This window comes from Colobus angolensis, unplaced genomic scaffold, assembly GCF_000951035.1.
Source record: "Colobus angolensis palliatus isolate OR3802 unplaced genomic scaffold, Cang.pa_1.0 Scaffold270, whole genome shotgun sequence".
Classification (NCBI taxonomy): Eukaryota; Metazoa; Chordata; class Mammalia; order Primates; family Cercopithecidae; genus Colobus; species Colobus angolensis.
In genome coordinates this window covers 1,617,348-1,630,017 of record NW_012115933.1, presented here as the reverse complement: position 1 = coordinate 1,630,017, position 12,670 = coordinate 1,617,348, and the positions used below count along the sequence as shown (strand labels likewise).

Sequence of the window (12,670 nt, the reverse complement as noted above, 5' to 3'; positions counted from 1 at the left end):
CCTGTATCTTTACAACATCCACATGGGACTTATCAATTCCAGCTGAAATGTTTATTTCATTTGTGGCTTCTGTCTCAAACTTCCTCTATGTTAGACACATCTTGATGACTCTACCTTTATAATACTTTTCTAATGTTGATTCTATGTCTGATATGATGGGAATGGAAATAGAAAGCCGATAAATTTAGGGTACTTTGGATGGATTAGCCAAGCAGTGATGGAAAAAGAAAAAAAATAACACATACTAAGTCTCCACAACGTGCTACTAAATAAGTTGTCTAATTTAATCTTTAAAGTAACTCTGAGAGGTAGGTATTAATGTCTGTGTTTACTTACAAGGAAACTGAGGTGTAATAAGTTTGAACATATTGAGCAAGTTCATTCAGGTACCGAGCTACAGAGTTCAGATTCAACTTCAGTCTACCTCCAGAGGATGTGCTTTCCTGCTGTATCTCATCCCAGTGAATATTCCAAGATGGTTTGGGTAGACTATGATAAATAAATGATTTGGACCCAGATCACTGAAAACTGAATATTTCTAGCTTTTAACAAATATGCAATATAAGAAAATTAACTTGTGTAAATGTGTAATCAATTTTAGATTTTATGTCAGACATAGTTTTTAACTTCAAATTTTTATTAACCTCAGATAATGTCATATATAATATAAACTTTGCCTGTCCCCTTCAAAAGAATAAAACTCACCACTTTGTAGATAAACCTGTTCTCTTATTGTAACTTCAATGTATATTAGTAATTTCAGTTGGGCTTTTATCTTATTTCAAAACTTTATCTGACTTAGGTTATCTCATTTCACATCAAATTATGTAACACATGATGCAATGCATGAACCACAAAGCCACAACTGCTAAATGTTTCTTACACTAAAAAAAAACCTTTGGCCAGGCATGGTGGCTCATGCCTGTGATCTTAGCACTTTGGGAGGCCAAGGCAATTGAATCACCTGAGGACAGGAGTTCGAGACCAGCCTGGCCAACATGGCAAAACCCTGTCTCTACTAAAAATACAAAAATTAGCCAGCCATGGTGGTGTGCACCTGTAATTCCAGCTACTTGGGAGGCTGAGGCAGGAGAATCACTTGAACGTGGGAGGTAGAAGTTGCAGTGAACCAAGATCGTACCACTGCACTCCAGCCTGGGCAACAGAGTAAGACTGTCTCAAAACAAACAAAACAAAAAACTTTCAGCTGGGTGCAGTGGCTCACACCTGTAATCTCAGCACTTTGGGATGCTGAAGCAGGTGGATCATCAGAGGTCAGGAGTTCAATACCAGCCTGACCAACATGGTAAAACCCTGTCTCTACTAAAAATACAAAATATTAGCTGGGCGTGGTGGTGCATGCCTGTAATCGCAGCTACTTGGGAGGTTAAGGCGGGGGAATTGCTTGAACCCAGGAGGCAGAGTTTGCAATGAGCCAAGATGTCACAACTGCACTCCAGCCTGGGCGACAGAGCGAGACTCCATCTCAAAAAACAACAACAACTTTGCCTCAAATGCTTGACTTTATTAAAATTTACTTTACCCTGTTCAAGTGATATTGGTAACACCATATTATTTGTTAGATTACTTAATAATACTAATTTTATTTATTTAAAATTATTTTTAGAGTATGAAATAAATTTATGTAATTATAACAAATCAAAAAATGTAATTGGGTATAAAGAAAAATTTAATAGAACAGATGAGGTTAGAGAAATAGGCAGGTATCAGTTTATATAGGGTCCTATAGGTCGGATTTAAAAGCTTGGATTTATATTCAATGGGAAGCCAATGGAAGATTTTAAACAGGAGAATAACATCCTCTGGTTTATGTTTTAAGAAAAGCACCCTGGCAGCTATATGAAGGGTGGGTTATAAAGGAGAGGGCAAGAGTGTCATCCATGAGGCCAGTTGAGAGATGTGGTGGAACAATATCTTGGGGAAAGACAGTGGTGACTGGGAATGGTGAGGAATGGTGAAAACAAAGAGAAGGGTCATTTTTTATATCTTACTGGTGGATTGGATTAGGGGGTTGGCTGGCTAGAGAACAGAGTCAGAGGTATCTCCCGGGTTTGAGGACTGAGCAATGGATGGCAGCATTTCCTGAAACAGAGAATAAGGGAAAAACCAAATGCTCCCCCTGCTGCAAAAGTTTCTCTTTTTCTGTATCTTTCTTTCTCTCTCTTTCTATGTGTGTGTGTGTGTGTGTGTGCGTGTGTGTGTGTGTTTGTTGGAGATGGTGTGCCTTCCAGAATGTTATCCTACTCCACTGCTCTTGTACCTTTTGTAGTTTTCGGATTGCAGTAGACAGATTCTCTGGTGGCCCCCATGAACCTAACTTCCTGGTGCTCATGCCTCGTGAATCCTCTCCCTTGAGTAGGGATGGGATCTGTGACTTGTTTCTGACAAATGGAGCAAGCTGCCATGTTGTGAGCTGGCCTACAAAGAGGGCCAAGTGGCAAATAACTGAGGATAGCCTCTGATTAGTGGCCAGCAAGAAACCAAGGCCCTTAGTGCAACATCTTGCAAGGAACTAAATGTGGCCAACAACCACATGAACTTGGAAGCAGATCCCTCCCCAGTCAAGCCTCAGGTCAGACAGCAGCCCCAGTCAACATCTCGATTGCATCCTTTTGCTACCCTGAAGCAGCTAAGTTATCCCTGAACTCCTGATCCACAGGAACTGTGAGATAATCAATGTGCATTGTTTTAAGCCATACATTTTTGATAATAGTGCTAAGCAGCAATAGATAACTAATATACCAATTTTCTTAAAATACTTTCTTAAAAGAAATTATAGTTATAATACGATTCAGGTTTCTCACATATATAAATCCTTATTCCTGTTTTGAAAAGGTTGCTTTTTATAAATGTATAATATTTATAAAAGTGTAATTCTATATACTCTCTCCAATTATGAATGCATAAAATTGTTGCATATATCTGTCAATGTAACACTTATGGAATTATAAGTTATAAGGAAACTTGGATAGGTGAAGCAGCTTGCTCAAGTTCCTATAGCTAGTGACAAATCCAGGAACAAAACTTACCACACTGAAATGTGGTTTTAGCATTCAAGTGACATATAACCATGGAAAAAGTCTTGACAATCTTCCATTTCTTAAAGTGTATACTATCAAAACCTTTCAAGAACTCCTAAAAGGCAACAATTTTCTCACCTAGAAAGTATACTGCCATATGTAAATGTTAGCATTATAAAACTCATCAGAGCTGAATCAAATGGCTTTTACTTGTATTTGACTCCTTTATTCACTCTAAATTATTTAATGATAAAGGAAAAATGTTTCTTGGCTTTTCTATTTCATTCAGGTTCTTACTACATATACATGCAGCCATAGAAGATGCCAAGAAAGAAGGAAAACAGCTTCTGGACTCACAAAGTCGCTAGTTTGAAGTGGCACACACAGATTTTTCTTTGCTAAACAAAAAGCAGTCTTAAAATGTTTCCTTTGGTCTGGATAAGAAAGCATTCATGATAATGCCTTCATGGTGCCTGGCATGCAGTAAATGTGTGTTATTGTTTTTATTATGCAGCAATGAAAAGGGAGGTGCACAGGGACAGTGTGTACCAAACTTTAAGCAAGTGATGAAGCAAACGACACCACCCTATTACTTTGTAATTCCCATAATTTTACTTTTATCAGTTTGTCATCCTATTAGATAAAGTCCCTGATAAAAAGAAGAGAACGTTCAGCAGCATGCTGAGAATAACTGGAATGATTCATCAAAGTGAACAATTGCCCAACCATTGCTAGATGAGAAAAGTGGCAGAAAGTTGCACCAATATGAACAAATACTCTTGGACTTATGCTAAAAAGCCCCAGAAATGTTAACAGATACACTGCAGTGTTGAGACAAAACCTCTATCTCTTTTATGCTTTTTGGTAGACATTTATTGAGTACTTACTGTGGATCAGACACTACACTAGACACTGGGAATGTAAAAATGAGTGAGACACAGCCTTTGACTTCAATAAAAATAAATTATAATGGAATTCTACAATAGAGAAATATATGACGACACACGAAGGAATAAAAGATTAACTCTACCAATGGGAGTTAGGGAAAGCTTCTTCGAGAAGAGAAAACTTCCCAATGGGAGTTGAGTTTTATGGGAAGAATAGGAAAATTATCAGAAAAAAAATAAAGAACAACCAAGTGCAAAAGCACAACAGATTCTTTCCAATTTCAAAACTTACCACAGTAATTAATACAGTGTGGTATAGGCATAAGGATAAACATAATAGATAAATGGAATTGAATTGAGAGTCCAGAAATAAACCCTCACATTTAGAGAATCGATTTTTGACAAGGATGCCAAGACAATTCAATGGGAGAAAGAACAATCTTTCAACAAGTGGTTCTGGGACAACCAGATGGCCACATGAAAAAAGAAAGAATTGGACCTCTGCTTGACACCATATACAGAAATCAACTCAAAATGGACCAAAGACCTAAAATGTAAGAGTTAAAACTTTATAATTTTTGGATGAAAATATGGGGGTAAATCTTTGTGATTGTAGATTATGCAACACTTTCTTAGATATGAAACTGAAAGCACAATTGACCAAAAATATTTTTAAAAATTGTATGTCACCAAAATTAAAAACTGTTGTGCTTTCTCAGACACATCATTAGGCAAGTGAAAAGACAGCCTACAGAATGGGAGAAAATATTTGCAAATCATATATTTAATAACAGGCTTGTATCCAGAATATGCTAACAAAAACTCTTACAACTCAATAGTTAAAAGATAATTAACAAATTAAATATGGACAAAAAATCAGAATAGACATTTCTCAAAAGAAGATATATAAATGGTCAATAAGCACTTGAAAAGATGCTCAACATCATTAGCCATATGGGAATGTAAAACAAAACCACAATGAGACACCACTTCTTGCCCACTAGCATAACTCTAATAAAAAAGACAGACAATAACAAGTGTTGACAAGAATGTGGAGAAATTAGAACCCTTATACACAACTGTGAAAATGTAAAATGGAGCAATCACTTTGGAATAACAATTTGGCAGTTTCTCAAGGTTAAACATAGAGTTATCATATGACCTAGCAATTCCACTCCTAGGTATAAGTGTATACCCAAGAGAAAAGAAAACATATGTTTAAACAAAAACATGTATGTAAATATTCATAACAGCATTATTAATAATAGCCAAAAGTGGAAACAACCCAAATGTCCACCAATTAATGAATGCATAAATATGTGATATAGCAATACAGATAAATATTATTTAGCAATAAAAAGCAATAAAGTACTGATACATGTGACAACATGGAAAAGCCTTCGAAAACATGCTAAGAAAAAGAAGCCAGTCACAAAAGACCATTTTTTGTATGATTCCATTTATTTTAAATGTCCAGAAAAGGCAAATCCATGGAGACAGAAAGTAGATTGGTGATTGCCAAGACTGGAGGGTATGGAGGGAGAAAAATGGGGGTGACTAATAATAGGTGTGGGGTTTCTTTCTGGGGTTTGAAAATGTTCTAAAAAGGAGATTGTGGTCTTTGTGGCACAACCTGTGAGTATAGTAAAAACTACTGAACTGAACACTGCATTTAAATTTTTTTTTTTTTTTTTCTAGAGACAAGGTCTCACTGTGTCACCCAGGTTGGAGTACAATAGCATGTCATAGTTCACTGCAGCCTCAAACTCCTGGGCTCAAGTGATCATCCCAACTCAGCCTCCCTAGTAGCTGGACTACAGGTGTGTGCCACCATGCTTGGCTAATGTTGTTTTTTGTCGTTGTTGTTGTTGTTTTGTAGAGACAGGGTTTTGCTGTGTTGCCCAAGCTGGTCTTGAACTCCTCAAGTGATCCTCTCACCTCGGCCTCCCAAAGTGCTGGGATTACAGGCATAAGCCACCAGGCCTGGCCTGAACTGAAAAATTTAATTGGGGGAATTGTATAGTTGTGAATTATATCTCAAAGCTGTTAGGAAAAAAAAAGGCACAATGGATGTGGGGTTATTGGCTGTGCAAATGGCCCCAATTCTTCACTCCCTCTGTATCTACGCCCTTTGCCATGTGACTCTCTACTTTTCTCTCTCTAAAGATGTGGGGTGGGTTGGGCTATTCTTGCATTGCATAAACAAATACTTGAGACTGAGTAATTTATAAGAAAAGAGGTTCAATTGGCTCACGGTTCTGCAGGCTGTGCAAGCATGTTGCTGACATTTGCTTGGCTTCCGGGGAGGCCTCAGGGAGATTTTACTCATGGCAGAAGGTGAAGCGGGAGCAGGCATGTCACATGGCCAGAGAGAGATAGAGATAGAAAGAGAGTTGGGGGAGGTGCCACATACTTTTAAACAATCAGACCTCATGAGAACTTCTTATCACCAAGGGGATGGCACTAAGCCATTCACGAGGGATACACCCCCATGATCAGAACACCTCCCCACCTTCATCACTAGGGATTACGTTTCAACATGAGATGTGGTGGAGACACAGATATCCAAACTATATCATGGAGTCATTTCCCTATTCACTGAATCTAGGTTGATGTTGTCACTTTGTCCAATAGAGTGCAGGGAAATGACTTGATGTCACTTCCAAGCCTGGAACTTAAGAACTCTTGCATGTTTCCATTTGGCCTTTGCTCCTCTGCCATTGCCATGACAATATCCCTGGATTAGTCTGATAGAGAATGAGAGACGTGACACAGAGAAGCTTCTCTTCAATCATCCCATCTAAGGTCATCCTAGATCAGTCAGTAGCCACCCCGTTCCTAAGCATGTGAATGAGCCCAGCGGTGACCAGAAAAACCACCCAGTCAAACCCTAATTCTCAAATTTTAAACTTACAGACTAATTACATGTTTGTTGTTTCAAGCCCGTGTGTTTTGGGATTGAAGTATTTGTGTGAAAATAGGTAACTGATACAGCAGGATAACACGGCATTCATTGCTATCTCAGGAACTTGAAGGAATAGGTAAGAGGAAAGGTAATGAAATTTAGCACTTCCCAGACCTCAAGTCCCTTACAGAGAAGGAACTTGGAAAGTTAAATATTGTGTGCATGCATAAAAATATAAAAATGTAAGTCAAAAGTAATACAAGGTGATTGGAAATTCCACAGTGACATTTAAAAATATATAGCATATTCTATTTACTGTCTAGTAGTGGTTACACTAAAAAAAAAATTCACCTTAATTTTTTTTTTAGACGGAGTCTTGCTCTGTTGCCAGGCTGGAGTGCAGTGGTGCAATCTAGGCTTACTGCAATCTCCACCTCCTAGGTTCAAGCTATTCTCCTGCCTCAGCCTCCCGAGTAGCTGGGACTACAGGTGCACGCCACAACACCCGGGTAATTTTTTTTTGTATTTTCAGTAAAGACGGGGCTTCACCATGTTGGCCAGGATGGTCTCAATCTCCTGACCTTGTGATCCACCTGCCTCGGCCTCCCAAAGTGCTGGGATTACAGGCATTAGCCACCACACCTGGCCAATTTTTTAAATATACAACTTTACCCAAGCAAATCACATCTGTGAAAAATATATAACTTTATTTTATTCATGAGAAAATGTCAGTAGTGGGACAGTCTACTAAAAAACTGACCAGTACTCTCAAAACTGTCAAGTTCCTGAAAGACAAAAAAGATTGAGGAACTTTCCAAGATTAGAGAAAGTAAAAGAGATACAATTAAATGAAATGTGGAATCATTGGATTTTGGAATAGAAAAGGGACATTAGTGGAATAATTGGAAAATTTTGAATAAGATCTATAGGTTAATTAATAGTAAAAAAGTATTAAATCAGTGTTCATTTTCTGGTTTCAATAACACTACTATGAATAAATAAGTTGTCAACATTTGGGGAAGCTGGGCTCAGGGTTATACAAGAGCCATGTGCACTGTTCTGCAACGTTTTTGGAAATCTAAATTTTTTTTTCAAAGTTGGGCCACATTTATAATTTTTTAGAAAGGGGGAAAGAGTATATAGAAAAATGTTAACAGTAGCTATTTTCCACAAATAATTTGTTGACATGCCAGACATTATTTTGGTACTAGGACTACAGCAATCAATGAGACAGAAAAATCCCTGCTCTTATGCAAGGTTCTCTTCTTCATAAGGTAAACAGAATCCATGCAAGATCATTTGAGCTCGTGTTAAATACTGTGTAGAAAGTAAATCAGGGTAAGGCAGTAGGAACTGACTGTATGGGTCACTTTAGCTGAAGTGATCAGGACACCTCTCTTTGAGGGGCTGTTAATTGAATGAGACCTGAATGACCTAAGGAACTGACTCTGTATGGAAAGGACATTTTGGGCAGGTTAAAAGCAAAGCAGAGGCCCTGGGGCAGGAGCAAGTATGAAGTGTGTTAAGAAGAGGAAAGCCAGCCTAGTCAAAAGTGGAATGTTACTAGCTTTCCATGTAAGACTGGAGCAGTGTGCATCATCCAAAACAGGTAGCTAGGGTCAGGAGTTTGCATTTTATGTACAAAAGGAAGTGATCAGGTGGTTTTAAGAGAGTGGGACATGATGTGACTGGGATTTTTTTTTTAATGTCATTTCATTTTTTGTGGGAAACGACCTGCAAGAGGAGGAGGGCAGCAGAAGTGAGGTCTGTTGGGAGGCCATTGCAGGAGTCTAGAGAAGGAGAGTTGGTGGCTTGACTAGGGTGGTCAGTGAAGTGGCAGAGTTGCAACTGGCCCTGGATGTATTTTGCTGGAGGTAGAGCTGAGTAAATTTTACAGATGGACTGAATGTTCTGGTACAGGGAAAGCAAGGAATCTAGGATAATTCCTTGTTTTCTTGTCCAATTTGGGTGGATTTTGGTGCCACTTACCAGGAAAGAGTGACGGAGGAACAGTTTTCTGGGGGAAAAATCAATAATTTTGTTCTGGATACATTAAATTTGAGACTTTTTAAAGACCATTACTTTATGTTTTTGTAATGATTAATGAATATATGTAAATGTATTTTTTAAGGAGCTTTCCATTTTGGGAAAAAAATGAAGTAGGTTTTGGGAACATCCAAACATGTTAGGCAAACTGGGTGCTAAAATTATTTAAATAAAGACAGGGGTATATCTCACCTGGAAAAGTGATTGAGAGGAGACTAATATATAGGACAAAAGGCTCCATCCCAAAAAGTAGCACTTGTAGAATGCACAAGTAAAAGTGATGTATTAAATTTGTTCCTGGGCGTGAACAATGATGAGCATCCATAGGTGAACTTTTTACAAGTATCATCACCCACATAAATACAACATTTTTCAAAAGAAAAATAAAATCATGCAAATATCCTTCAAGTTTAGAAAAGGGAACTCTGCTCAAATGTGCATGTAGAAAGAGATAAAATGGTATGACAACTTCTCTTTCTTTTTCTTTAAAGGAACAGTATACAGGAACAATAGAAGGGTAATTATTGAAAGACTATGGTATTGCGGTCAAGGGTGTGGACTGTGGAGCCCCGTGATCTATGCTCTACTCTTATCTCCACCACTTACTGGTTGTATAACTTTGTTCAAGTTCTGTAACCTTTCTATGCCTCAGTTACATCATCCATAAACCGAGATAATAATATGTGGTAGACCCTGCAATGCACCCCACACACCCTCCTCCCAGATTCCACTTCTCAGTGGCTGGGAATATTACCAGAAGATGTCCCTTAGCTGTCAGTCCTTTTTGGGATTGCCTTGGCTGAAGAAATTCTCTCCCTTGAGGTCACACCTCCTTCCAGGGACAGCCATATCCAATGACTGATCAATACAGGGTATAAAGGCCTGGCCCCATCACTCCAATTCAGGGAAGCTAGAAGGGCCTTCCCAGCTCCAGAGTTCTAGATGGAGTTGGCTGAGGCTTCCATTGGGCCTGCATTCCAGCTCAGCTGCTCACTTTGCTCAATCCTCCTTTCTTCTTCTTTTCCCAGGTGTTGATCCCAAGACCACTCCCTAGTAAACATCTTGTAATCTAATCTCCCTCTTGGAATCTGCTTCCCAGGGAGTCTGACCTGCAACATAAGAGTACCTTCCTTATAGGGTGATCTTTAGGAATCAATAAGTCACCATACATAAAGCATGTGAAAGGGTGCTTGCACATATTAAGTGGAATGTGTCAGCTATTATTATTGAAGCAATCCTCTTATGATGCTATCAACTCCTGCAATTATCTTTATTTTTCCCTCAGTCATAAAAGGCTCATTATAGTGGTTTGAGTTAATTTTCCATATGTTGCAAATAAATTTAACCGACTTGTTTTAGGTGATGAGAAATGAAAGAAGAAAACAGGTTTCTGACCTATTTGTTGCTATTGGAATCCCCACATTCTTGTCAGAGAGGCTGTCTCTGTGTTCGCAAGCTGACTATAAGTATCTTCTCTGTTTGCATATTGGGTTTTTATTTTAATTGAGAAAAGGTAGATGTGAATTATTGTATTTTCATTAGGCTTGGATTACATACATGTCCTGATAAAGCCATCTGCATGACAAGAATCTGCACTTGTAGGGTCTTCTTCTGAGATGAGAAGAAACCATTATCTTTAGCTTAGTTTATTCTGTTCAGACAGAAAGCGTTCTGATAACCAGAGGGCTGGATCTAAGCTCATTTTGTCACTGCATTTTTTTTTTTTTTTTTTTGGTCTGGTTCATAAGCACTTGATCCTTGTGGACCAAAATAGAGATTGAACTTTTCCCATAAACTGAAGCTCTAAAAAAAAAAGAAAAGCCAGAAAGCTCCCATACTCAAAAGCAAGGAAAACAAGACCACATAACGCTAAATTTAAAAAATAAATGTTAACTCAAAAGTCAGATTATACATTAGATTATGCCACATTAAAACATCAGGAGGAAGAAGAATTGACAAATGCAAACTGGCTGAAAAGTAGAGGCTATGGTTGTTAAGGAAGATGTCATTGTCTTTCTTACAATTCTCCAAAGAGCAGTAGTTGTGTAAGTTAGCTTAAACCATGTATACAATATATACAGCATGTGAGTATATTCTTCTAACAGGAAAGCCAAAAATTCTGTGATCCCATTTCCCCATATTTGTCTAATATTATTCCCTAATACAAAGCCTTCAGGCCGGGCGCGGTGGCTCAAGCCTGTAATCCCAGCACTTTGGGAGGCCGAGACGGGCGGATCACAAGGTCAGGAGATCGAGACCATCCTTGCTAACCCGGTGAAACCCCGTCTCTACTAAAAAATACAAAAAAACTAACCGGGTGAGGTGGCGGGCGCCTGTGGTCCCAGCTACTCGGGAGGCTAAGGCAGGAGAATGGCGTAAACCCGGGAGGCGGAGCTTGCAGTGAGCTGAGATCTGGCCACTGCACTCCAGCCTGGGCGACAGAGTGAGACTCCGTCTCAAAAAAAAAAAAAAAGAAAAAAAAAAACCTTCATACAGCACAGTTTTGGAATGAATCACTAAAGAGGTGACCCTCCCTGTCCTATTTAGTGGGAGTTATGTGCTGTTTGCCTCTTATCCACTCTTGATCATTTGAAGGCCTTTGGCTCACACGAGACTCCAAGCCACTATCCCTGGCAATCAGGATACATGTCCTCACTCCAGTGGGCACCTTGTTTCTCAGACACAAGTTGAATAAATTGGGAGTAGCTGGCATAAAGCTCAAATTTATCATTAATGTCCACCCATTTCACTTTCTTGGCATCATTGCCAGCTTCCAGAGGAAGATAGTCTGTTATTTCACCAGTTTCATCATGGTAGTTCACAGCCTCTGTCTCTATCCAGGAGTTATCTGTGTTCCAAGAATCATCCACGTAGCCTTTATAGACCACAAAATGTTCCTGGCTGAAGAATTTGTGCAATTGTCTCTTCAACTCCTGCATTTCTTCTCTAGATTTCTACAAAGACTTCATGGCTTCCTAGCCAAATTCTCTCTCCCAGGTAGCACTAATTTTCTCTCCTGGATCCACCACCCACCCTGGGATTGCCTATTCTCCACAGTTCTTCCTTTTGATGGCTACAAATTGCAGGAGATTTTTCCCAGAAATAGGGTGGGTAATTTAGTTTCCCTTGCTATCCCTTTTCCATCTGGTTAAGATGGGATCTGCAGCATGACTGGGGCCTCAACACCCCAAAAGCCCTGGGCCAACCAGTCCTGTCTGACGTGCAGGAGTTCTAAGTCTACCTTTCTCAATCTCATACAAGCCATGCTGGCTCCTTCTCTCCACATGCCCATCCTTTTCGTTAAACTTAGGAGAGAAGTTCCTTTCACCCACTTGAAGGTCTGCCCACACGGGCCTGTCCAAGACAGAGCTGGCAGTGTACTCGAGGGGCATTACTCTCGTCACTCGGCTAGCCAGCTCACTTCCTCATGGGGAACCAGGCTTCACTCCCCCTTGGAGCCAGGGTACTGAGATGTTCGGGCCTTTTCGTGGGGCTTCTCAGCAGTGCGCTTCCAATCTGACATGAAGTTTAGAGAAAACCCATGTCAGGAAAACAGGCTCCAGCTGACTGGGATGTTGGGGCAGCTGCTGTGCCTGCCTGTCACAGAGGCCAAGGTCATGAAGGGAGATACGGTCGCTAAAGCCTTGGACAGGCGGCATCCAGGCATCCAGCCATGCAAGATCCAGCGGGCCCGAGGGGATTTCCGTCGCTCTCTGCGGGGGACGAGGTCTCCACCGCAGATCAGCACCCGCCCGTGGGGAGGTGGCCACGTTTCTCTCCTGAACACCGGT

At 39.8% G+C, this 12,670-nt stretch overlaps 1 pseudogene; it reads right to left on the bottom strand.

Moving 5' to 3' along the window:
* Positions 1 to 11,503: 11,503 nt before the first annotated feature.
* Positions 11,504 to 12,402, bottom strand: LOC105515937 (annotated as a pseudogene).
* Between the last annotated feature and the right edge of the window lie 268 nt (positions 12,403 to 12,670).